Source organism: Camellia sinensis, chromosome 12 (genome assembly GCF_055761805.1).
Source record: "Camellia sinensis isolate YWXY chromosome 12, ASM5576180v1, whole genome shotgun sequence".
In the NCBI taxonomy this organism is placed as follows: Eukaryota; Viridiplantae; Streptophyta; class Magnoliopsida; order Ericales; family Theaceae; genus Camellia; species Camellia sinensis.
Genome location: NC_138972.1, coordinates 102456776 through 102479955, shown reverse-complemented (window position 1 = coordinate 102479955; position 23180 = coordinate 102456776). Strand labels below are relative to the sequence as shown.

The 23180-nt window shown below is 38.1% G+C and overlaps 1 long non-coding RNA gene across 2 annotated transcripts; it reads left to right on the top strand.

Annotated features, from left to right (window-relative positions):
* Positions 1–1859: 1859 nt before the first annotated feature.
* LOC145804233 (uncharacterized) lies at positions 1860–8194 on the top strand. Of its 2 annotated transcripts, none has more exons than XR_014345858.1 (3): positions 1860–2707; positions 6420–6458; positions 7934–8194. It is a non-coding gene; the product is annotated as an uncharacterized LOC145804233 (long non-coding RNA). The 2 variants fall into 2 exon arrangements; XR_014345857.1 differs by lacking the exon at positions 1860–2707 and adding an exon at positions 5273–5521.
* Positions 8195–23180: the final 14986 nt, after the last annotated feature.

Sequence of the window (23180 nt, the reverse complement as noted above, 5' to 3'; positions counted from 1 at the left end):
GGGAAAAGATTTATTGATAATGTGGATGATATAAATTCGATTATGGAATGTTGAAATGGAATTTAAGAATTCCTTTTGAGATATGTTGAATTGTGATGATTATGTGGGATGGTATTAACTATGTTGATATTAATTTTTGTGACCTAAAATGTGAAGTTTTCAAGAATGGGTTTAATCCCAAATCATTTTACTAAATATTTGTGGGCTTGCTTAGTTATTAAACCAAGAGAATGATTTAATAGGATTTCTTATGGGGATGGGGAAATGTTTGGTTTTTGGTGAAAACACTAGAAATTTAAGGAGTTTTGGGGAACATGGAAATGTTCATAAAAATCCTTTCTTTCTTTGAGTAGAAGATGAATGGGTGTAAATTCCATAATGTGTTTTGTAAGAGTAGTAATCTTATATATATATATATATATATATATTGAGTTGGAGAAGTAGGTTTGAAACTTCATGCTGCGAAATATTGTTTGCTCTGTTTTACATGCTTAACCCTCTGGTATTTTTGGAATTTGTGTTTGATGCCTTACTGTATAAGTTGTGTACACGTGTAGGGCATAACCCGAGAAGGACGAGCACTCCGTTATAGCACTGTGAGTAATAGTACTCTAATGCACATTATTTACCGTTAATAATGATTCTTATTAACATCTTGTTCCCCGTGGTCAATTAAGTTAACATGTATGTGGAACGAGAATTAGTGTGAACTTATGTAAACATTGAAGGATTTGGCACACACTGACATGATACAGATATCTACCTAGAGTGGATCACCAAAACGAATAATTGGATAAGACTACAGGTTGTTTTGTACGTTAATAACCATTATGAAATTATGTTAAATATCAGATGAACCTCTGAATGACTCAATCCGGAGAAAGAATTGAATGTCAATAACACGATTATGTGACCCACGTTATGATGTGAATGGCTCCACTCTTATTAATGTAATGGAGCATTTACCTTCTGTTTATTGTTAATAGTGTTGTTCTATTATTGTGGGACAATTATGTCACCTTATGAGAAACCATGGGAAAATCTAAGAGCATTACTGGGTACTATGTTCTGTTTATTATTGATAATGGATACTAGCACACTGTTATCTGTAAGTCAGTTGTATGAATTTATAACGAACAAGGGGAATGTAAGTGTATTACGAGATTATGGTATCTGCGTATCTCTAGACTCGTTTAATATGTACTAACATTCTGTTATCTGTGAACTAGAGGTAGTAATTCATGACAAACAAATGGGATGTGACTGCATTATGAAGTTCAATCTAGTAATAGTTGCTATTAGCACTCTGTTGAACGTAACGTAACTATCTTACCTCATGTGAATAATTAGAAGGAACTATGTGCTTCTGTGTGAACTTATGAGGCCGAGGGCCAGCTTGTGAAATTATAAATATTTGTGAAATCTATGAACTTATGAGGCAAAGGGCCGACTTGTGTATCTATGAACTTATGAGGCCGAGGCCAACTTGTGAATTTGTGAACTTATGAGGTCGAGGGCCAGCTTGTGAAATTATGAATATTTGTGAAATCTATGAACTTATGAGGCCGAGGGCCAACTTGTGAATTTGTGAACTTATGAGGCCGAGGGCCAGCTTGTGAAATTATGAATATTTGTGAAATCTATGAACTTATGAGGCAAAGGGCCAACTTGTGAATCTATGAACTTATGAGGCCGAGGGCCAACTTGTGAATTTTTGAATCTATGAGGCCGAGGGCCAACGTGTGAAACTATGAATTCAAAGGGCCAAGGGCCAAGTTGTGAAGTTATGAATCCCAATTATGAATCTATCAAGCCAAAGGCTAATTGTGAATATGTGAACCCACCAGGCCAAGGGCCAGTCTGTGAATTTGTGAACCAACAAGATCGTTCTGACGTTAGTACGGAATCATATTAACTACCTGTCTTTTATATTATATACACTCTGATTTGCATTATAATTCAAGTTGAACATTGAGTTATTCACGTACTATTATTCACTGAGGTTATCTCACTATGTATTTTGTCTGATTCCGTAGGTCCTGCGTTTGGAGGTCAGCCTCAACTTTTCATGCTCGTCTTCCTTGTTAGCCTCTGTGTGTCCAAGCATTTGGGTGAAGCCTACCCGTTTGGTGAAGTTTTGGCTTAGATTCTGATTGTCTATAATATGTTGTAACTTCTAATGTTGTTTTTTATTATACGCCCAAACACGGGCGGGGTTGTATATGTGTATGTAACCATTATTATCTGTCTATTTGTGATCCTGGCATGATAGTGGTCACTCAATGGATGTAGCTCTTTCCTTGCATATTATTATATAAAATTTATGCTTCCACTCAGGCCCCATATGTTATATATAACAGGTTAAGTGTCCATTTTTTTGAAGTGGTCATGCCCAAACTTCTAGGGGCGGGTTTGGGGCGTGACAGGTGGTATCAGAGCATGAGTTGCTATCTCACACACGGATCCATTGAGTTTTAGGATGTCTAGAAAAGACTTAGGCATCATTCCTTAGTGCATATGAAAGGAATTGATAGCAACGATACTGGTATATGTAATGACGCTAACCGCAATGGTTGTTATTCATGTCTGTTATACATTTCTTGTATATATTGTGATTGATTGCTCTGCAGAACTTGGTAAGACCTGCAGATGGGATTAAATCAAGCAAGTTGCGCAGCGGAAGCGTGGTGAGGATTCGAGCTAGTCGGTAAGACAATGTATATACAAATGATTAGATGAAATGTGAGCTATCATGGGAATAATGATAATATGAATGGGTTTTTAGCATTTGCTTAAGTGACTTGATTAAATTCTAAGTACCGAATATTCCTAAGATCAAAGGAAATGCTATATGTACGATACTCTTAGTTATGTTTTTCTTGCCATAACCCTGTCAAGATTCGTGATTTTAAGAATTTATTGTGTTTGAATATTTTCATAAGATGTGTTTTGTGTAAGGATTGAAATTGTGTTAAGTACGACCGATTCTAAGAAAAAGTCAGGCATGTAGTGACCCCCCCTAAAGTTGTAAAAAGGATCAAGTAATTGTGACCTTGCTTCTTGCTAATGATTTAAATAAATAAGTTATATTGACGAGTTAGTTAATGATCTTGGAAGAGTATGTAAGTAATATGATTTCGTGAATTAAGGAAGGAGTAGTGTTTGTGTGTAACTGGAATTTGATTATGGGAATCTGTAACCATAATTCTGTCTGTACTCTGCCCTCTGTAATTTGTAATCTGAAACCTGAAATCTGAAATTGTAATCTGCTTTGTTTACGTTACGTCTATAATCTGTAATCGGGATTTCTTATAAGAAATGGCCGAAGAACATGAAGAGCCCCACTTATCTTATAGGTTTGCGTGTATAACACTTATAAAGGGGTAGTTAAGGACTACCGTGAAACCAAATTAAATGAGTGGGATCTGATAATTTGCTGCAAGAACGAAAACCCTCCCTATGGGTATTAATGATTGAGAAATCATCTCTGTAATATATTTCTGTGAAGATATGTAAAGGTTGGATATTGCAATTTGATCCTTTATTGCCTATTGGAAGACCATGATGTAAATTATTTTGTATGACACTGGGCATTTCGACAGAAACAAATAGTTATGAGGGGATAATCCATAATGATGAAGGGCTAGCGATACGTACGGGGTATCCACTTCCTCTTGCATGTTATACAAATTTGTACAATACGCACTACATGATTAAAGCATTTTATCGATATACTGTTGAATTTCTAGATATTATGGAACCCTAATAGATGTGATTATGGTATATTTACTGGAATTATGACTCTATAAATGGACTTAACCAGACTTACGTATGTGGAATATTGAAATGATTAAAGGAGAGGCCAAATTAAGAAGAATGTTTCTAAGAGAAGACATTACGCCTTCAAGTTATGACTGATTAACTGACCGTGATTTTGAATTTGATTCTGGTTTTATTTTCGGATGGCTCCCTACGCTTGAAAAGATAGTTACCTTATATGTTTTTATTGCTCATATCCAAACTTAGGATATTCTAATTAAGTGTCTCTCATGGCGTACTTACAGGAAATTGTAAAAGTGTATGATGCTAAGTTATGATCTAATTGTAACTGTTGGATTTGGACTATGGTTCTCCTTATGTTACGGTATTTCTTTCCATTATTCTGACTTTGCCCAAATTCGTATGTGTGGTTTTGAGTCCATATAACATTATGAATTTGATATGTTTACGGAAATAGAGAATACTAAGAACAAATGTGAAGCTAGTGACTATCTGCTTACGCAACTTATTATGCTTGTTGGAATGATGCATACCTTGTTAAATGGACTGAACCTTGTGGATGGCTTTGGTATTTAATTTCATGATGCATTATATGATATGAATCTAATTACATAATTGATTTTTGTGACGATGATAGACAGTTTGGGTTACCAGCTTATCCCTAAGTGACTTATAATATGGGACTTATCAAGTAATGGGATTTGCATATGAACATAGAAAAGAACATATGGCGATTGAAATTAATGCATACTGTGGAATGTATGAATTCTGTGTCTAGGAAAACGAAATCTACTATACTTCTGTATTTAAGAATTGTATGTTCTGTGTTTGGGCATTAACACTGTGGAACTTATTGATGGGGAAATATTGAAATGATAGACCCTACCTACTGAGGATTTTCTGTCTCACATATTCTGCAATGGACTCGTGTAATCTTATCTTCCTTATCGCAATAAGTGTGGGATTACCCTATGAATTGTTCGAACCAAAGTATGTAAATATTTATGAAAGAATTGAACAATAATGTGAGACTGAGATTTCTACTTTATCATATGGCAAAACAAGTTTGGAGGACCAAACTTATTTAAGGGGGGGAGAATGTAATAACCCGACCCTCATATCTGTTTCTAGTATATTTTCGATCTGTTATTCTGTACATTTACTTGCTTTCTGTGAAAAGTGATTTATATCTGTGGCATTTTTATTAGTGTATTTGGAACCTCCCTATTTTATTTTGGGCTATTGATTGTGGTGGTAATATGATGGTAAAGTAAGATTGGATCAAAAACTTTAATTTGAATAATTTGTTTACGACCAACCGCCACTCTTTTGCCCTTTTCTTGTTCCACACTTGGAATTTGGATGTGAGGTTAGAACCATTGGAAAGCTTATTTTCCGGGCTTCAATTTGGGCACAAGAATGACCTAAAACGGAGTCCGGATGAGAGAGTTACGCCTGTTTGAAGTTTTCATATCTGTGTTGGAAGCAGGACCGCACGTGCGGGAAATGCGGCGCACGTGCGGCGATGTGCGGGGCAGCAGCTCAAAAACGTGATTTTTGAGTCATTTCTTAGATTTTCTTTTCCTCTCTTCTTCTTCCCTCTTCCATGTCCGAAACCCTAGCTCCCAAAACCTTGATTTCCTCCACTTTTCTCAACAAATCAACCATGGACCTTGCATCAAGGATAGAGAATAAGAGGAGATCACCACTTTCTACCGAATGGAATTCCGAAATTTTTGAGGTATGTTGGGGTTCTATTATGGGGTTTAGAGTATGGTTTATGGGTTATGGACCTAGGGTGCCTAATAAATGAGAAGATTTGGAATAAAAAGTAATGGGTTAAGAAGATTTAAAATTTTATTTGAAATTTGTAGATTTCTTAGAAACCCTAGGTTGGTTTTTGATGATAATCCATGATTTGGCCCAAATTGATAGTTGAATCATGAAAGTGGTAGGTTGAATTAGATGTGTTCAAGTTTAATTGGAATTTGGTTATGTTTGAAAATTATGTTTAAATTTTGCGATTGAACTTTGTTAAATGCATTGTAAATTATGTTTTAATAAAAGGGAAATTGGGGGAAAAGATTTATTGATAATGTGGATGATATAAATTCGATTATGGAATGTTGAAATGGAATTTAAGAATTCCTTTTGAGATATGTTGAATTGTGATGATTATGTGGGATGGTATTAACTATGTTGATATTAATTTTTGTGACCTAAAATGTGAAGTTTTCAAGAATGGGTTTAATCCCAAATCATTTTACTAAATATTTGTGGGCTTGCTTAGTTATTAAACCAAGAGAATGATTTAATAGGATTTCTTATGGGGATGGGGAAATGTTTGGTTTTTGGTGAAAACACTAGAAATTTAAGGAGTTTTGGGGAACATGGAAATGTTCATAAAAATCCTTTCTTTCTTTGAGTAGAAGATGAATGGGTGTAAATTCCATAATGTGTTTTGTAAGAGTAGTAATCTTATATATATATATATATATATATATATATATTGAGTTGGAGAAGTAGGTTTGAAACTTCATGCTGCAAAATATTGTTTGCTCTGTTTTACATGCTTAACCCTCTGGTATTTTTGGAATTTGTGTTTGATGCCTTACTGTATAAGTTGTGTACACGTGTAGGGCATAACCTGAGAAGGACGAGCACTCCGTTATAGCACTGTGAGTAATAGTACTCTAATGCACATTATTTACCGTTAATAATGATTCTTATTAACATCTTGTTCCCTGTGGTCAATTAAGTTAACATGTATGTGGAACGAGAATTAGTGTGAACTTATGTAAACATTGAAGGATTTGGCACACACTGACATGATACAGATATCTACCTAGAGTGGATCACCAAAACGAATAATTGGATAAGACTACAGGTTGTTTTGTACGTTAATAACCATTATGAAATTATGTTAAATATCAGATGAACCTCTGAATGACTCAATCCGGAGAAAGAATTGAATGTCAATAACACGATTATGTGACCCACGTTATGATGTGAATGGCTCCACTCTTATTAATGTAATGGAGCATTTACCTTCTGTTTATTGTTAATAGTGTTGTTCTATTATTGTGGGACAATTATGTCACCTTATGAGAAACCATGGGAAAATCTAAGAGCATTACTGGGTACTACGTTCTGTTTATTATTGATAATGGATACTAGCACACTGTTATCTGTAAGTCAGTTGTATGAATTTATAACGAACAAGGGGAATGTAAGTGTATTACGAGATTATGGTATCTGCGTATCTCTGGACTCGTTTAATATGTACTAACATTCTGTTATCTGTGAACTAGAGGTAGTAATTCATGACAAACAAATGGGATGTGACTGCATTATGAAATTCAATCTAGTAATAGTTGCTATTAGCACTCTGTTGAACGTAACGTAACTATGTTACCTCATGTGAATAATTAGAAGGATCTATGTGCTTCTGTGTGAACTTATGAGGCCGAGGGCCAACTTGTGAATTTGTGAACTTATGAGGCCGAGGGCCAGCTTGTGAAATTATGAATATTTTGAAATCTATGAACTTATGAGGCAAAGGGCCGACTTGTGAATCTATGAACTTATGAGGCCGAGGCCAGCTTGTGAATTTGTGAACTTATGAGGCCGAGGGCCAGCTTGTGAAATTATGAATATTTGTGGAATCTATGAACTTATGAGGCCGAGGGCCAACTTGTGAATTTGTGAACTTATGAGGCTGAGGGCCAGCTTGTGAAATTATGAATATTTGTGAAATCTATGAACTTATGAGGCAAAGGGCCGACTTGTGAATCTATGAACTTATGAGGTCGAGGGCCAACTTGTGAATTTGTGAATCTATGAGGCCGAGGGCCAACGTGTGAAACTATGAATTCAAAGGGCCAAGGGCCAAGTTGTGAAGTTATGAATCCCAATTATGAATCTATCAAGCCAAAGGCTAATTGTGAATATGTGAACCCACCAGGCCAAGGGCCAGTCTGTGAATTTGTGAACCAACAAGACCGTTCTGACGTTAGTACGGAATCAGATTAACTACCTGTCTTTTATATTATATACACTCTGATTTGCATTATAATTCAAGTTGAACATTGAGTTATTCACGTACTATTATTCACTGAGGTTATCTCACTATGTATTTTGTCTGATTCCGTAGGTCCTGCGTTTGGAGGTCAGCCTCAACTTTTCATGCTCGTCTTCCTTGTTAGCCTCTGTGTGTCCAAGCATTTAGGTGAAGCCTACCCGTCTGGTGAAGTTTTGGCTTAGATTCTGATTGTCTATAATATGTTGTAACTTCTAATGTTTTTTTTTATTATACGCCCAAACACGGGCGGGGTTGTATATGTGTATGTAACTATTATTATCTGTCTATTTGTGATCCTGGCATGATAGTGGTCGCTCAATGGATGTAGCTCTTTCCTTGCATATTATTATATAAAATTTATACTTCCACTTAGGCCCCATATGTTATATATAACAGGTTAAGTGTCCGTTTTTTTGAAGTGGTCATGCCCAAACTTCTAGGGGCGGGTTTGGGGCGTGACAGCTTCCTTCGACGCTATGTGTGGACACCCCATTTTTGGTTGCCCACAAGACTCGAGCACTTTGTTCGATACACTCGATGGTGAAAGTGGTATTGTGCGTGGTTCGAGGTCTCAACGAAGAGACCATGTTTTAAGCTCCGGAACAATCCCAAACCTCCCATATTCCTATTGATTATACCTAAGAAATCAACTTTTACACCTTGTGCCACCCTATTTTGAGGCTGAAACAGAAAAACAGGGAAACACATTCAGGGCCGGCCGTGCCTCAGTAAAGAGAAACACTATTCTGGGTGGAAGGCCGCCAGCTGTCCATTTTTAAAGATATTTATGATATTTCTGGCTCAAATTCTATAAAAACGACCACATATCTCTATTTTAAGGCTTAAAGAATTTCAAGAAAGCCTATATACCACCTTGAGAGCTCCTTCTTCTCCTTCTTCTTGTGCACACAACACTTTGAGATAACCTACCACATTGAACCTATATTCACACACCATACACACCTTCATACCTTAGTCTAGGAACCTTGATTGAGCCTTGAACACCATAATTCAAGCTTGAGAGTGTGTTGGAGCTTAGTTTGATCACAAACAAAAAGCTTACTCCCTTGAGAGGTATAAGCTTGCTATCTTCCATCTTGATTTCATTTCTTTCATTTTTTACCTAGTTCTTATTGTTTTGTATTGTTTTGATCCTATTCTAGGTGTTTAAGTTTGGGTTTGAAAAGCTACCAAAAGGGTAGAGAGAGTTTGCTCTTTCTACACCTTTACCTATAACTGAAACCCTTGAGTCGAAGCGCTGTTGTCGTTCTGATTGGAAGTTCTATTTTTGCTAAGTTGTTGTAGCACCATTACTTCCGAAAAGTTCGATATCCCACAAAGTCTATCAGTGTAAATAAATAGAACTTGTGGGATATCCGACCATTTCTGTAATTGGGGAGTGACTACCTGTTGATTACACGGGCTTTATTTTGAATGTTGTGGATGGTCCACACTTTGACTTACAATTTGAGAATGGTTTTATTCTGAGTTTTGAATTGAGTATTGAGTCTAAGTTTCATTCCACCAAGTTTGTAGGGTTAGGGTTAGGCTCAAGTCATTCTAATGAGTTAGAGTCTGTTCATTTCGGGAGTGCTAACCTAGACATTTCTGTCCTGTCTAGGTCTTCTTTGTCATTTTCTTTTGAGTCTGTTGTCATCGCTTAGTCATAGTTTCTTTTCAATAAAAGTGCCATAGATTCTGCCTACTTCTCCATGCTTTTAATTCATTGCATTGACCAAAAAAATTACAAAACTTTTTTCCAAAACTCTTATAAAAATGAAGAGAGAAATTTCTAGATATTTGTAAATTTTGATCAACTGAGAGAAAGAGAGATGTGCTAAGCCCTTGATGAATGAGATCATTTCTGTTAATGTGGGTACCAAGAAGGATCTTGGCTTGGTCTAGATTGGTTCCATATTGTTTTCGTAAGAGCACAAGTGATTAGTCACTTTGTTAAAGATTTTAAAAAATATTTTTGCGTGGTCCTATGAAGACATTCTTGGAATTGATCATGAGGTTATATAGCATAGGATCCCTCTCGACCTGAGGCCCGACCCCTTAGCTTTCAAACAGTGATTCAAAATATTCAATGATCAACCAAAGTGTGAGGCTTGCATAACTGAAATGGAGATAGACCCCTTAGCTTTCAAACTGTGATTCAAAATATTCAATGATTAACCAAAGTGTGAGGCTTGCATAACTGAAAGGGAGACAACCCTTGAACTAGAGGCAATTAGGTCGGATGTGATTTAGATTAGAAACTGCCCTTGAACTAGGGGTAATAAGGTCAGATGCGATTTAGATTGGAAGCAGCCCTTGAACTAGGGGCAATAAGGTTAGATGTGATCAAAGATTTAAAACTGGATCGTTTCCTAATGAAGACCGCCCAGAAAGTCAAAACCCAGAATTTGGCAAAAGAAGGACAATCGAGTTTCTATCCACGATACTAGGGGCAAATTCAAACCCAATTAGCCTAGTCCCTACATGATCATATATATCAGGTCAAGTGTAGCAGTCATTCTTATAGATTTAGATGGCCTAGAGATCTCACAACCAATCAACATGGACAAGCTAAAATGAAAGTACCATCCTTGAGAGGCTCGTTGGGCTGAAGACCGTGGCAAAAGTTATAGCAAGAGCAAAAAAAAAAAAAAAAAAAAAATAGAAAGTAAAAAAAAAATGAAAACAAAAGAGAAAAAAAAAAACAACAACAAACAAACAAAAAAAAATGAAAAATGAAAGGCTCGCAAGGTTGAACATCCGAAAGGGCGGTTTTGGCAAAAGTTAGAGCACAAAAGGAGAGTGTCAATACCCAAGTGAACCTTAGCCGAAACTACGTATGGCCTGATTCCTATCTTTGGGATACGTAGGCAGCTTCATCTTGAAGTTCGGCCCCATCATTTTTCAACTCATTCATCTCTTCCATGTTTGATTGGTGTATCTTTAGTCGTCTTGACTGTCCTATCCACGTTTGCTTGGCTCATCTTCGTTCTGCTCGGTTCAGTTGGTTGGTTCCGTTCGGTTCAGTTCGGTCCGATCCATTTTTGCTCGGCTTCATTCGGTTTGAATCGGCTCGGTTCGATTATCACCATTGCTACAACAGAACCAATTCGAGATTATCTGGCTTAGGGTTATGCACCCCAGTGGTTGATTCCATGTTGGTTGGGTAGTGGCCATTAGCAAAAATATGTTTTGATTATTTTGAATGAAGCTGACTAATTTTTCTCAAAAATTATTCCATTTTTGCAAAACCAGACCATTCTTTGGACTTAAAAAAGGGAAAATTTTTCAGTGTTCACAGCTTGACTAATATGATTTCAAAACAGAAAATGGAATAAGTATGCTAATCTAACTCTCATGTTGATCAAAACATTTTTACAAAAAAATCAAGAGAAAAAAAAGTCATGGCAATGAACTAGGGGCATAGTCGAGTCAGAGATTCTGTCTTCTCCCCACTCGAGTCAACTATTCACCACCAGAAGTTGTTATTCATCCAGTGGGGTTTGATTCTAGGCGTGTTGCTTCATCTTTCAACTAGCACAACAACTCTTTGGCTAGTTCATCGATTCGTCGGCCAACTTTTTGGTCGGCCCACCAGTTTCAATTTCAACCCATCATGACAAACTGCAGAATTGTTTAGGCTCAATGGTTGTGTTTCAGAGTCACGTTTTTTAAGTCCCTTTCATATTAGTCAGTGTATATAAGTGTGTTTGGATCGTTTTGCTTCGTTTTTCTTTCGTTAAGTCATTCTTTGATTCAGGTCAGTACGAGTCAGTATGGAATCAATGTCCAATTCAGAGTTCAAAATTCAATCATTCTCGAATTCAATCAAACAAATTGTTTTCATGTTCAAAGTGATATGCCAGTTACGCCATTGATGTGCAAAAATGAAACTTTTTTTTATTGAAGTCAGGAGATGACATCCCCGATTACAGAGACAATACAGAAAGACAAAAAAAAAAAAAAAAGAGTTGAAGCTTGCCCACTCAAAAAACAAAACAAAACAAAACAAAACAAAAAACAAACCTAGAAAAAGAAAAACAACAAACCCAGAAAAACAAAAAAACAAAAAAATAAAGAGAGATCTTTTTTTTTTTTCTGATGATGGCCACCCGCCAATCTCACTTACTCAGCTCTCCCACCGATCTCTTCCTCTTGTCTTGGGAGACCCTTGAAGGCCCTGCCTCAGTGCTTACAGGACCGCCGAGAGAGTTGACTCCCTGCTGACCGTCAAAAGCAAAGTACGTCGGAAATCCAAATCGGACCATGATGGTGGCCTTCCATTTCAAGTCTTTATTCTGCGCCTTCAGTGCGCTAATCTCTGCTCGCGCATCCTTGTACATGCGCTGGAGCAGAGAGAGTTGGGCGTTTAACTGGTGTACCTCACTTGTCCTATTCTACAGCTGGTAAGACAACTTGGAGACCGCAATCATTGTCTCCATACAAGACTTCAGCGTATGGTGGTTGGCTTCAATGTCTGATTGAGCTGCCATTATTTGCTAGACTGATAGCATAAGATAGTTAAGAGAAGTAAAAGTAGGAGCAGTGGCACTCGGTCCAATGGAGCTTATGGGATCATTAAGGTCCTGCAAGAGAGTGAGGGGACGAGACGAGGCCATGTGTTAGAGGAGAGAGGTGTAGAAGAAAGGAGTTGTAGAGTAATAGCAGAGAGCGGACTGAGTTTCGGCAGCCTTTCTTCTGTGCTTAGTCTCTCTGTTCTGTCTCTCGATGAAAAAGAAGACGGAAGAGAAAGAGGAGACAGAAGAGAGTGATGAAGAAGAAGACGGAAGAAGAGAAGAAGAAGGAGATGGAAGAGAATGAGAAAGAAGAAGGAGAACTGAGTGATTAAGAAAAAGACAAAAGAGAAGAAGGCAAAGAGGGAGAGAGAGCCGAGGCAATCACAAATCGAGGAGGTCTACTTTTGTCGGCCGGCTGACACAAAAAGTAAGTCCACGTATTTGAAGGAAAAGAGAGAGGCGGGAGAGTTGTGTGTGTGTATATATATATATATATGTGTATATGTATTGTATATCTATGTATTATATATATTTGTTTGAATATTTTGTCACAAGAGTGGCTTGGTTCAGTTGTTCGGTTCCATGTTTAAAGATTGAGAGGCTGAGCTTGAGGTCAGAGGTTCGAGCCCCATAACAACGAGTGTTTCTTTTGTTTTGTTTTGGTTTTATGTATATATGCCTTGTATTCCTATGTATATAAATATATATATATTTGTGTGAAGATTTTGTCACAAGAGTGGCTTGGTTCTGTGGTTTGGCTCAGTGGTTGAGGGCTGGGAGACTAAGCCTGAGATTAGAGGTTCAAACCCCCGTATCCATGCATTTGTATTTTTCATTTCTTTTTGCGTGTTTTGCGTATGCGCACTGACGTCAGCAGATGAAATACGCCTTCTTAGTAACGGCATCTTCCTGTTGACGGTCGCAAACGGAATATTTTCCAAATCTGTATATGTATACTGTATGTACATATCTGTGTGCATTTTGTCTGTATATATATATGTATATCGTATGTACATATCTAAGTGTATTTTGTCTGTATATGTATATATGTATACCGTATGTACATATTTGTATGTATTTTGTCTGTATATGCATATGTGTATACCATATGTAAATATCTGTGTGTAAATATATATGCATGTGTGTCTCCGTATATGGTTTAGCTTGCATGTGTGTGCCTGTATACATATTTGAACACCATTTCTTGTTAGAGATATCTTGGCTGTGTTTGCAATGAGTTCTTAGAAGACTAACTGCGATGGTGGAAACTAGAGTTTGAATGGCGATGCCTAGAACGCAAAGGTTTGGAATTTCTGAGACTAAAGTCTGGTTTAAATATCCAGGGGTGTATCCCTAGCTTGAAATCTGTATGGCAGCCCCATAGGTTGTGGTAGCGTGTATGCGCCTCAATTCTGGATACTGAACCTACCTGGCCTGTCACCCCGTTGGAGAATAGGGAAAGTTATTAATATGATCAAGAAGAAAAGCGGCATCCGTGGCTTCTATATGTAGATGTTACCCCTGTCAGCGTTTAAGGGCATTTGAACTGTGAGTTGAAGGTAAGAGTTCAGCATTTGAACTGTGAGTTGAAGGTAAGAGTTTGAAGAAAACAATAAATCTTGGTGGTGTTTGCAATGAGTTCCTAGGAGACCAATTGCGACGGTGGAAACTAGAGTTCGAATAGCGATGCCTAGAACGCAATGGTTTAGAATTTCCGAGACTAAAGTCTGGTTTAAATACCTAAGGGTGTATCCCCGGCTTGAAATCTGTATGGTAGGCCCATAGGTTGAGGTAGTGTGTATGCGCCTCAATTCTGGATACTGAACCAACCTAGTTTGTCACCCCGTTGGAGAATAGGGAAAGTTGTGAATATTATCAGGAAGGAAAGCGACATCCGTGGCTTCTACATGTAGAGGTTACCCCTTGTCTACATTTAAGGGCCTTTGAACTGTGAGTTGAAGGTAAGAGTTCGAAGAACACAAGAGGGAGATGCCTATCAGAGTAGAGCGGTTCATTGCCACTCGCCTTATGAGGTGTTTTCTAAAGCGCCGCTCTACTTTCACGATTTCATGCATGGTTTGAGTGCTGCCTTCCTTACACGATTTCAGCGTGTTTGGAATTTTTCTCAAAACGCGTGGAACACGACCCTAAGTGGTTTTCTCAGGACCTCTTCTCACAAAAGTGAAGAAATCATTCTATTATACCTTCTTCTACTCGCGTGAGACACGTTTGGACTTAGAATTTACCTTTGCTCCTTTCATATGAAACGTGTTAGGATGTGACGTTTACTTGGTTAAAACCTTCCCCCTTTCCGTAAGAGATACGGTTAGGTTTTCCTATTGGTTACACCACCTTTGCTTCTTTCACGTGAAACATGTTAGGATTTGATGTTTACCTAGTTAAAATCTTCCCCCTCTCCGTATGAAATACGGTGAGGTACGACTGTTGGTTATATCACATTTGCTCCTTTCACGTGAAATGTGTTAGGATGTGACGTTTACTTGGTTAAAATCTTTTCCCCTCTCCGTATGAGATATGATGAGGTACGCCTGTTGGTTATACTACATTTGCTTTTTTTACGTGAAACATGTTAGGATGTGACATTTACTCGGTTAAAATCTTTCCCCTTCTGTATGAGATATGGTGAGGTACACCTGTTAGTTATGCCACCTTTGCTTCTTTCATGTGAAACGTGTTAGGATGTGACGTTTACCTGGTTAAAATCTTTTCCCTTCCGTATGAAATACAGTTAGGAATGTCTGTTGGTTATGCCACATTTTCTCCTCTCGCCTAAGACGCATTTGGATTGGTTCACTTTTTCCCTCTCGCGTGACACACGTTTGGATCTCACGTTCACTTTTCTCCTCTCACGTGAAATGCGTTTGGATTTCGAGTTCATCTTTTCTCCTCTCGCGTGAGACGCATTTGGATTTGTTCACCGTCTTTCCTCCTTTCATGTGAGACGTGTTAGGTTGTTGATTTACTTGGTTAAAAACATCAGGTGTGCCTGGTGTTCACACCACCCCTCTTCCTCTTGCGTGTGACGCGTTAGGATTGCAAATCGGTTAAAAACAGCAGGTGTGCCTGTTTGTTCACACCACCCTTCCTCTGCTCGGGTGTAATGCCTTAGGATTATAAATCGGTTAAAAACAGCAGGTGCACTTGTCTGTACACAACACCCCCTTCTCTTATTTGTGCAGTATGCACATTTGTATGCAATGCACCCCCCTCTTGCATTTGTGCGGTATGCACATTTGTATGCGATGCACCCCCTTCTTGCATTTGTACGGTATGCACATTTGTATACGATGCACCCCCTTCTTGCATTTGTGCGGTATGCACATTTGTATGCGATGCACTTTCCTCTTGGATTTGTGCGGTATGCACATTTGTATGTGATGCACTTTGCAGTATGCACATTTGTATGCGATGCACTCCCCTCTTACATTTGCACGGTATGCACATTTGTATGCGATGCACCCCCTTCTTGCATTTGTGCGATATGCACATTTGTATACGATGCACCCCGTTCGTGTATTTGTGCGGTATGCACATTTGTTTGCAATGCACCCCATTCTTGCATTTGTGAAGTATGCACATTTGTATGTGATGCATCCTCCTTTATTTCATATCATTTGAATGAGACTTGCCTCACTATATATTATATCTTACATTGTACACATCATGCATTTCCAAAATAATAAATAAATAAAGCAAACATATCATTTGCATAGTTACATGTTGCATCACTTGGCTACAATCTATTCACATCACCATTTGACATAGTTTATGTTGGCTCTCACTTTTTGGGGTGTAAAAACCACTCGTTTGTACTGGCTCTTTTTCAAGATGACGAAACTATCCCTTCCTCAGGTTGGCAATCCAAACCATTATTGGTTAATACCTCCATTTTCTTGGGTTGTAGGTTAAGACTATCCCTTGGTTAATACCTTCCTTGTTTTGGGACCATTCATTGGTTACATTTCATTCTCTTACATGGATGTATTCGAGTTGTATCCCTTGTTATGCTTCATATTACTTGTCGTATTACATTAGTGATGCACTTTTTCAACAAAAAAAAAAAAAGACAAAAAAAAAAAAAAAGAGTTCAATTTTCAATTGCATATCATTTGCATTCTGCCCCTGAACTACACTGGTTTGATTCCTTGCAAAGGGATACGTAGGCAACCTTCGGGTTCAACCAATTGTATTTGCTTCTTGTTTGTTTGCCCAAGTCTTACAGCCTTGTCAAAAGGGCCGTCTTCGGGCTTTGACATTCACTCACGTCATGAAATGACTTTGAGCTCTGTCAAAGAAAGGGAACTGTAGGCACCCCCATTTTGACCGGCCCCAAGATTTGGGCACTTTCTTTTCATTACCCGATGATGACAATTAGAATGTGTTTCTCACAGAATCCTCAATAAGAGAGATAAAATTTGAGCTTTAATCCCAACATTCACACATTTTTGGCCAAATTATTTTTCATCTAAAATTCACCAATCTCCACTACCAAATTTCTTACAAATCAATCCCCACTCATCATTCACTTTTATAATCATACCCCACCATCTTCACTCACTATCCACTTTCATAATCACACCCCACCATCTCCACTCACTATCTACTTTCATAATCACACCCCACTAATTCCCACTCACCATCCACTTTCATAATCATACCCCACCATCTCCACTCACTATCCACTTTCATAAGCATACCCCACCATCCCCACTCATCATCCATTTTTATAAATCACACTCCACCAATTCCCACTCATCATCCACTTTCATAATCATACCTCACCATCTCCACTCACTATCCACTTTCATAATCATACCTCACCGTCTCCACTCATCATCCACTTTCATAATCACACCCCACCATCCCCACTCACTAATTACATCCCACCATCACCACTCACCACCCACTTTCACAATTACACCTCACTATTCCCACTCACCATCTATTTTCATAATCACATCCCACCATTTCTACTCACCATCTTTGATAATCATATCCCACCATCTCAACTCATCATCCATTTTTATAAATCACACACCACCATCACCATTTATCATTCACCTCCATTATACATTGTCCCTTATTAACTCCATTATCTTCCTAAAAATGCTCCACTTTGTCTTCCACTTTGTCTTCCACCATTGCCCACTTGCATTGGCTATATATTGAGAGCTCTAGTCTTGAATTTGGAGAAGAATTTTGAAGAAGAGAAGTGTAGGGAGAGAATGCTAAAATTGTATTAGAATTTGAGAGAAAAGAAGTCTTAAAAACAAGAGAGTTGTTTTTAAGACTTCTTACATCTTACCTCCCCTTATCAAAACCACTCAAAGCCTTAATCAAAGAGAGAGTATTCTTGCCAAGAAAAGAGTGATCATACCCTTGTTCATGCTCAAATTCTAGTTTCGAATTGAGAATTGAGAACACACTTCCTAAACTTGAGGGTGATCAAGAGGAAGTTCGGAAATCAAGAAGTTCAATCTTTCTTTGGAAGGTGAATTTCTAGTCTTTCATTTTCTTATATTTTCTATCTCATATTCATTTTCTTGCTTCTTATTTCATAGTGTGTTGTTGTAATCCAAGTGGTTTGTTTAGCTCAGAATTATTATTATTATTATTATTTACCTATTTGCTTGCTCTTGTTAAGCTAACCGGTAGTGGTTAGTTAAGCCACCTACATATTTCTTATTTGTTCCTTTTCTTGGTTTCACAACAAGACAGTTTTGCTCTGCCTTGTTGGCCGGCCAGCCTATTTGGCCGGTCGGTTAGCTTTTTTCGGAGAAGATGGCGTAATCTCCCAATGTTGACCAATTTTTTCCAACGATTCCAAGGAAAATGAAGCTTTTATTTTGTTTATTTTTATTTTGAGTGTTTTGTGAGGTTTTATTTTATTTTATTGCAATATTCCCTCCTCTCTCTCTCTTTTGTTCTGTAATAATTTATTCAAAGTGTTGTAATAATCCCTCTCCCTGCTTCGTGCTATCCCGTTCTTTTACTTGCTTTGTTTATTTGTGAATATGCATCATATTTTATTTTTCATTATATCCATGCTTTGCATCCATGTTTCATGCATCTTAATTCGGCTAAGTTTGCATTTGTGAATTTAATCAATTCATATGTGATTATGTGCGCTACCTCATGTTCTTGAGATGATTCACATGCCATATCTTAGAAGCCGAATCTTTAGTTGCATCTCATGAGTGAATTGTATTAGGATTTTGTATATAAGATCATGCATGATTTACTAACTTTGTTTTGTAGCTTGTTCGTGGGACGTTAAACATGTAAGTTTTTATGCTTTAGCGTCCTGTTTGTGTGTGTTTTTTTCTTATAATGTTTAGCATTCTACAATGAGGCTATTTGCTTATGTGATATAATTCTATGAATGCCAGTGGATGGGAGCTTGTGTCGCTTAATTTGAAATAATGTTGATTTTCATGTTTGTAAACTCAATTTATTTGGGTTGTACGTCTTCAAAACTCTTTCAAAACTACATGAAATCAAGTTGTTCCAAAGTGGGTGACATAGTCTGTACTTGTATGCTTGACATAGTAAATTTTGGGGTTTATTAAATAATCAGAACATGAACATGTAAAAAAAATAAAATTTATATCATGGTTAGTAAAGGCCGATCTTTTGATTGGGTGAGCAGAGGTGCTCAATTAATGACCTTTCCCTCTCATACCTAAGGTTCCGAACCAGGACAACTTTGGTTATGACGAACAGTGGCCTTGGCACGAGTCATGGGTTTCCTAATTTCCCAAAATATGCAATAATTTTGTAATAAAATGGATTTTCTATAAAGTTGCCAAATATGAACTCTCATCTATGTTTCACATTGCACTAGTGAGACTAGATCAAAGAGATCGAGGGTCCGAACTATTTAACGCGCATGGGTACTCCCCCGAGCATGTTACACATGCATATTTTTCTAATTATTTTACTTTGTTTTGGCTCGGAGTACTAGGTGAGTAATTTTATGTTTTAGCATCTTGTATCGAATGTTTGTGTTGCCATGTTAAAGCATGAATACCATGAGGCTAAGTGCTTAAATGATATAATTGTTTGAATGCCTGCGGATAAAGGCTAGTTGCTTGAATTGGGATGGTTTGATTAAATGTTCATTTTAGCCCACTTTTTTTCAAGTGGCAAATTCACAAAATAATCTCAAAACAAAACATGAGTGTAGACCGCCCCGAGAACTCCCGGCTCCACGCACGAGGGCGCGAATTCGTTTGTTCTTAGCTACTACAAGTTCAGACTCGTGTCACGGTTCTGAATCTAATCTCACAAAGTGTAATGTGAGACCGATAAATCACCAAAGAGTCCAAATCTGGCAAATCCTTTTGAAAAACTGATTTTAATAAAGAAGTGCCAAACATGGACTGCTTTCCCAGATACAGAGTCGCCACCTAAATATTTTATTTTGGGGAAATTTAGGAAGCCCTGACACGTGTTCGTTTGTGAAAATGATTTGAAGTTTGCTACTCGCAAGTAAGCTAAGTCATAGATTTTGCCACCCTCAAGTGGGCTTAAAACTCGCATTTCGATGAATTGTTCCAATTCAAGCAATCCGACCTTCATCCACAGGCATTCATGCAGTTAAACACTTAAGCAGTTAGCCTCATGGCAAGCATGCTAACATGGCAACATACACATCTCATACAGTATGCTAAAGCGTAAACACTCACAGTGTACTCCGAGCCAAAACAGAGAACTAGTTAGAAATCATGCATGATCCTAGTTCATGTTAAGATGGCTAATGCAACACATGCAAAATGTAACTAAAATAGGCTCGGTTATTCTAAGATGTCATGTGAAATGTAACTTGATAACATGCTATTGAACACGCATTCAAGTAAATGTATTGAAGTACAATGCAGTTAGTATGATGCGCCGAGCCCGGTGCATGCAATATAGATGAATGGATGCACGTATGCGAAGCATAAGGATGCTAATTGAAACATGCCCTAAAAGTAACCATCGTAAGCGGTTAAGTAAAAGGGAGAAAGAAATGGAGGTTGGAAGACATGCATCACACACGCACACTTATTACAATAGTTATGCCCTCTCGAGGGAGGGTCCGAATAAGAAGCTAACTAGCTAATCTAAGCTAATTAAACTAATTATTATATCACAAAACTAATTAACTAACAAGCTAACTAATTAAGAAGCCAATTAACTAACAAGTTAACTAACTAGTTATTACAACACAAATAAGCAGCTAAATGCATTAACAGAACCAAAGCATAAACTAGCTAAGGAAAGCAGTAAAAAAAAAGGTCCTCGGGATGAGGAGTGCATGCATGCTCGGTTGCCTCGTTCGGAAATCCGTCGCGATGCCCCAACTTGCCTCTGTTTGCAATTGTTCTCAGAACACTGCACCAAGCTTTAGATAGCTTCAACTCCACCATAGGTACCTGTAGGAACATGGCCGACCAGTTGTTGATGCTGTAGACCACCAGCCGACCACCGATCTTTGTTGTAGACCAGAAAAAGTGGTCGGCTAGCCACTTTTATTGGTCGGCCGACCAGTTTTTGCTCCACTTCTCCAATTTGCTGCAACAGAGAGCAACAAAGGGCATGTCAATGTATTTGCAAGATATGTATGCACAACCACCTTTCTTATCATTTCATGAGCTCATGGGAGTGCGGTTCTCGACTCTCGGGCCACCAATCACGCATCTCGATGCATGATGGCCGAGAAGCAAAGATTGCACGAATCAATGTGAAATGAATGCACACATAACACATAAAGCCTTAAACTCTATCATGCTTGATCAAAAGTGTCGGCGACCGAGAATTAAGGCACGTTTCATCACTTCAAGTATGAAACGTCCCTCGTTTCTCGTGTTTGGACTAACACCTAATCCAAACACAATGCAAGCAACAACATGCATAACACAATGCAAACAAAAACATGGCATACACAATGCAAACAACAACATGGCATACACAATGCAAATAACAACATAGCATACACAATGTAATGTAACAACATGGCATACTCAATGCTATGTAACTTGAGCGTACACAATGCAAAGAACATGGCATATACAATGCAAAGAACAACATGGCATACACAATGCAATATAACATGAACATGCACAATGCAGTGAACAACATGCTAAATGGACTTAAAGCGAATGTGGACGGACCTCAGCCATGCCCAAATCAGTGGCCATAATGCTAAAATGAAGGCACCAAAAGCATATACAAGCATGCATGCCAATTGGCTCACCAATTAAGCATAAGAGCACAACTCTAAAGAGTGCTCAAGGAGTGACAAATGTGGAAGTGTAACAACACTATATGCACTGAAATATAGTAAGAAATGATGCCAAGTCATTCAATCAACACAAGCAAGGCATGCAAGAGTCCTTAAAGTATAAAGCTACCAAAGAGGACTACTCAAGAGACATGCAATACATGGCACAAATGCATGAAGCAACCATGGACAGAGCTTAAATAGGTCAAGACAAGGACCAAAACATGCTGAGACGGGAGCTCAAGGACCTAGGCAAGATGGCATGCATGCTAGGCCACAAACAAGGCAACAATGCATAACACTCAAAGGTAAAGAGTGAAAGAAGTGGGAACATGGCAATGCTATATGCTCTGAAATAACATATGAAATGATGCCAAATCATGTACATGATACAAATGAAGCATGCTGTGAAGCTCAAAGCTTGAAACTAGCATAGGCACTTGTACTATAGCTATGCAAAACAAGAAGCATATGGCTAATGTAACCCAAAACAGTCCTAGAACATGTCACAATGATACTAAATCATGTAAGGAAGGAAGCCAAAACAAGCTAGCGTGAACGGCATAAAGCATGGAATATGCAAGGCCAAAAGGGAGGGTTACACTACACCTACCAAGACCAAGCATGAGATGGCTACGCCAACAAAAATCAGAGTTATATCATGGTAAAATAACCCCAAAAACACATTGAAATGATAGCTCGCAAGCTTAGGCATGAAGGCATACACAATGACCCGTGTTTAAGGCATAAAGGACCAACCCTTCAAAGCATGGAATAAGTGAAAGATGTGAGTGTATGGCCACACCACATGTACTGAAATCACATTTCAAATGATGCCAAATCATTCAAATAGGCCAAGCAATGCATGCTAGTGGACTCAATACACAAAGCTAACAAGCTAGAATGCACTATAGCTATACAAAGCATGGCATGCATGACCAAAACAACACAAATCAGAGCTAAAGCATGCTAAAACATGGACAAAAGCTTCTTAAAGTTGAGCCAAAAGATACTAGGATGATGGTCCAAAAGCAAGGTGCACATTAGGCTAGTTCATGGAATTACAATACAAGTGTATGGAGCATGCAAGAGGTTATCAAACCAAACCTTAACAGAGGTATATCATGGCAGAACAACACCAAGAACATGCTGAAATGGACTCAAAACATGCTAGAAAGACATGCTACTTCATGAAGCATACAAGACTAGTTTGTGAGAAATACACAACAAGTGTATAAGGCATGCATGAGGTGACAAAATCAAGTCAAAACAGTGGTATGCCATGCTGAAATAAGGCTTAAAATAGGCTGAGATGTGGCCAACACAAGCTTAACAAACATGCTCAAACATGCGACAAATGAAGCAAGTAACCAAGCAACAAGGAGAGGGGATGACCCTCCCCTATTTGGGACCTCAAAACACCATTTCCACCACTGAAATTTCTCTGGAATTCAGTGGTAGAAAGGTCATGCAAAGGCTAAAACAAGAGCCTAAAGGGATGGCTCAAAACAAGGCC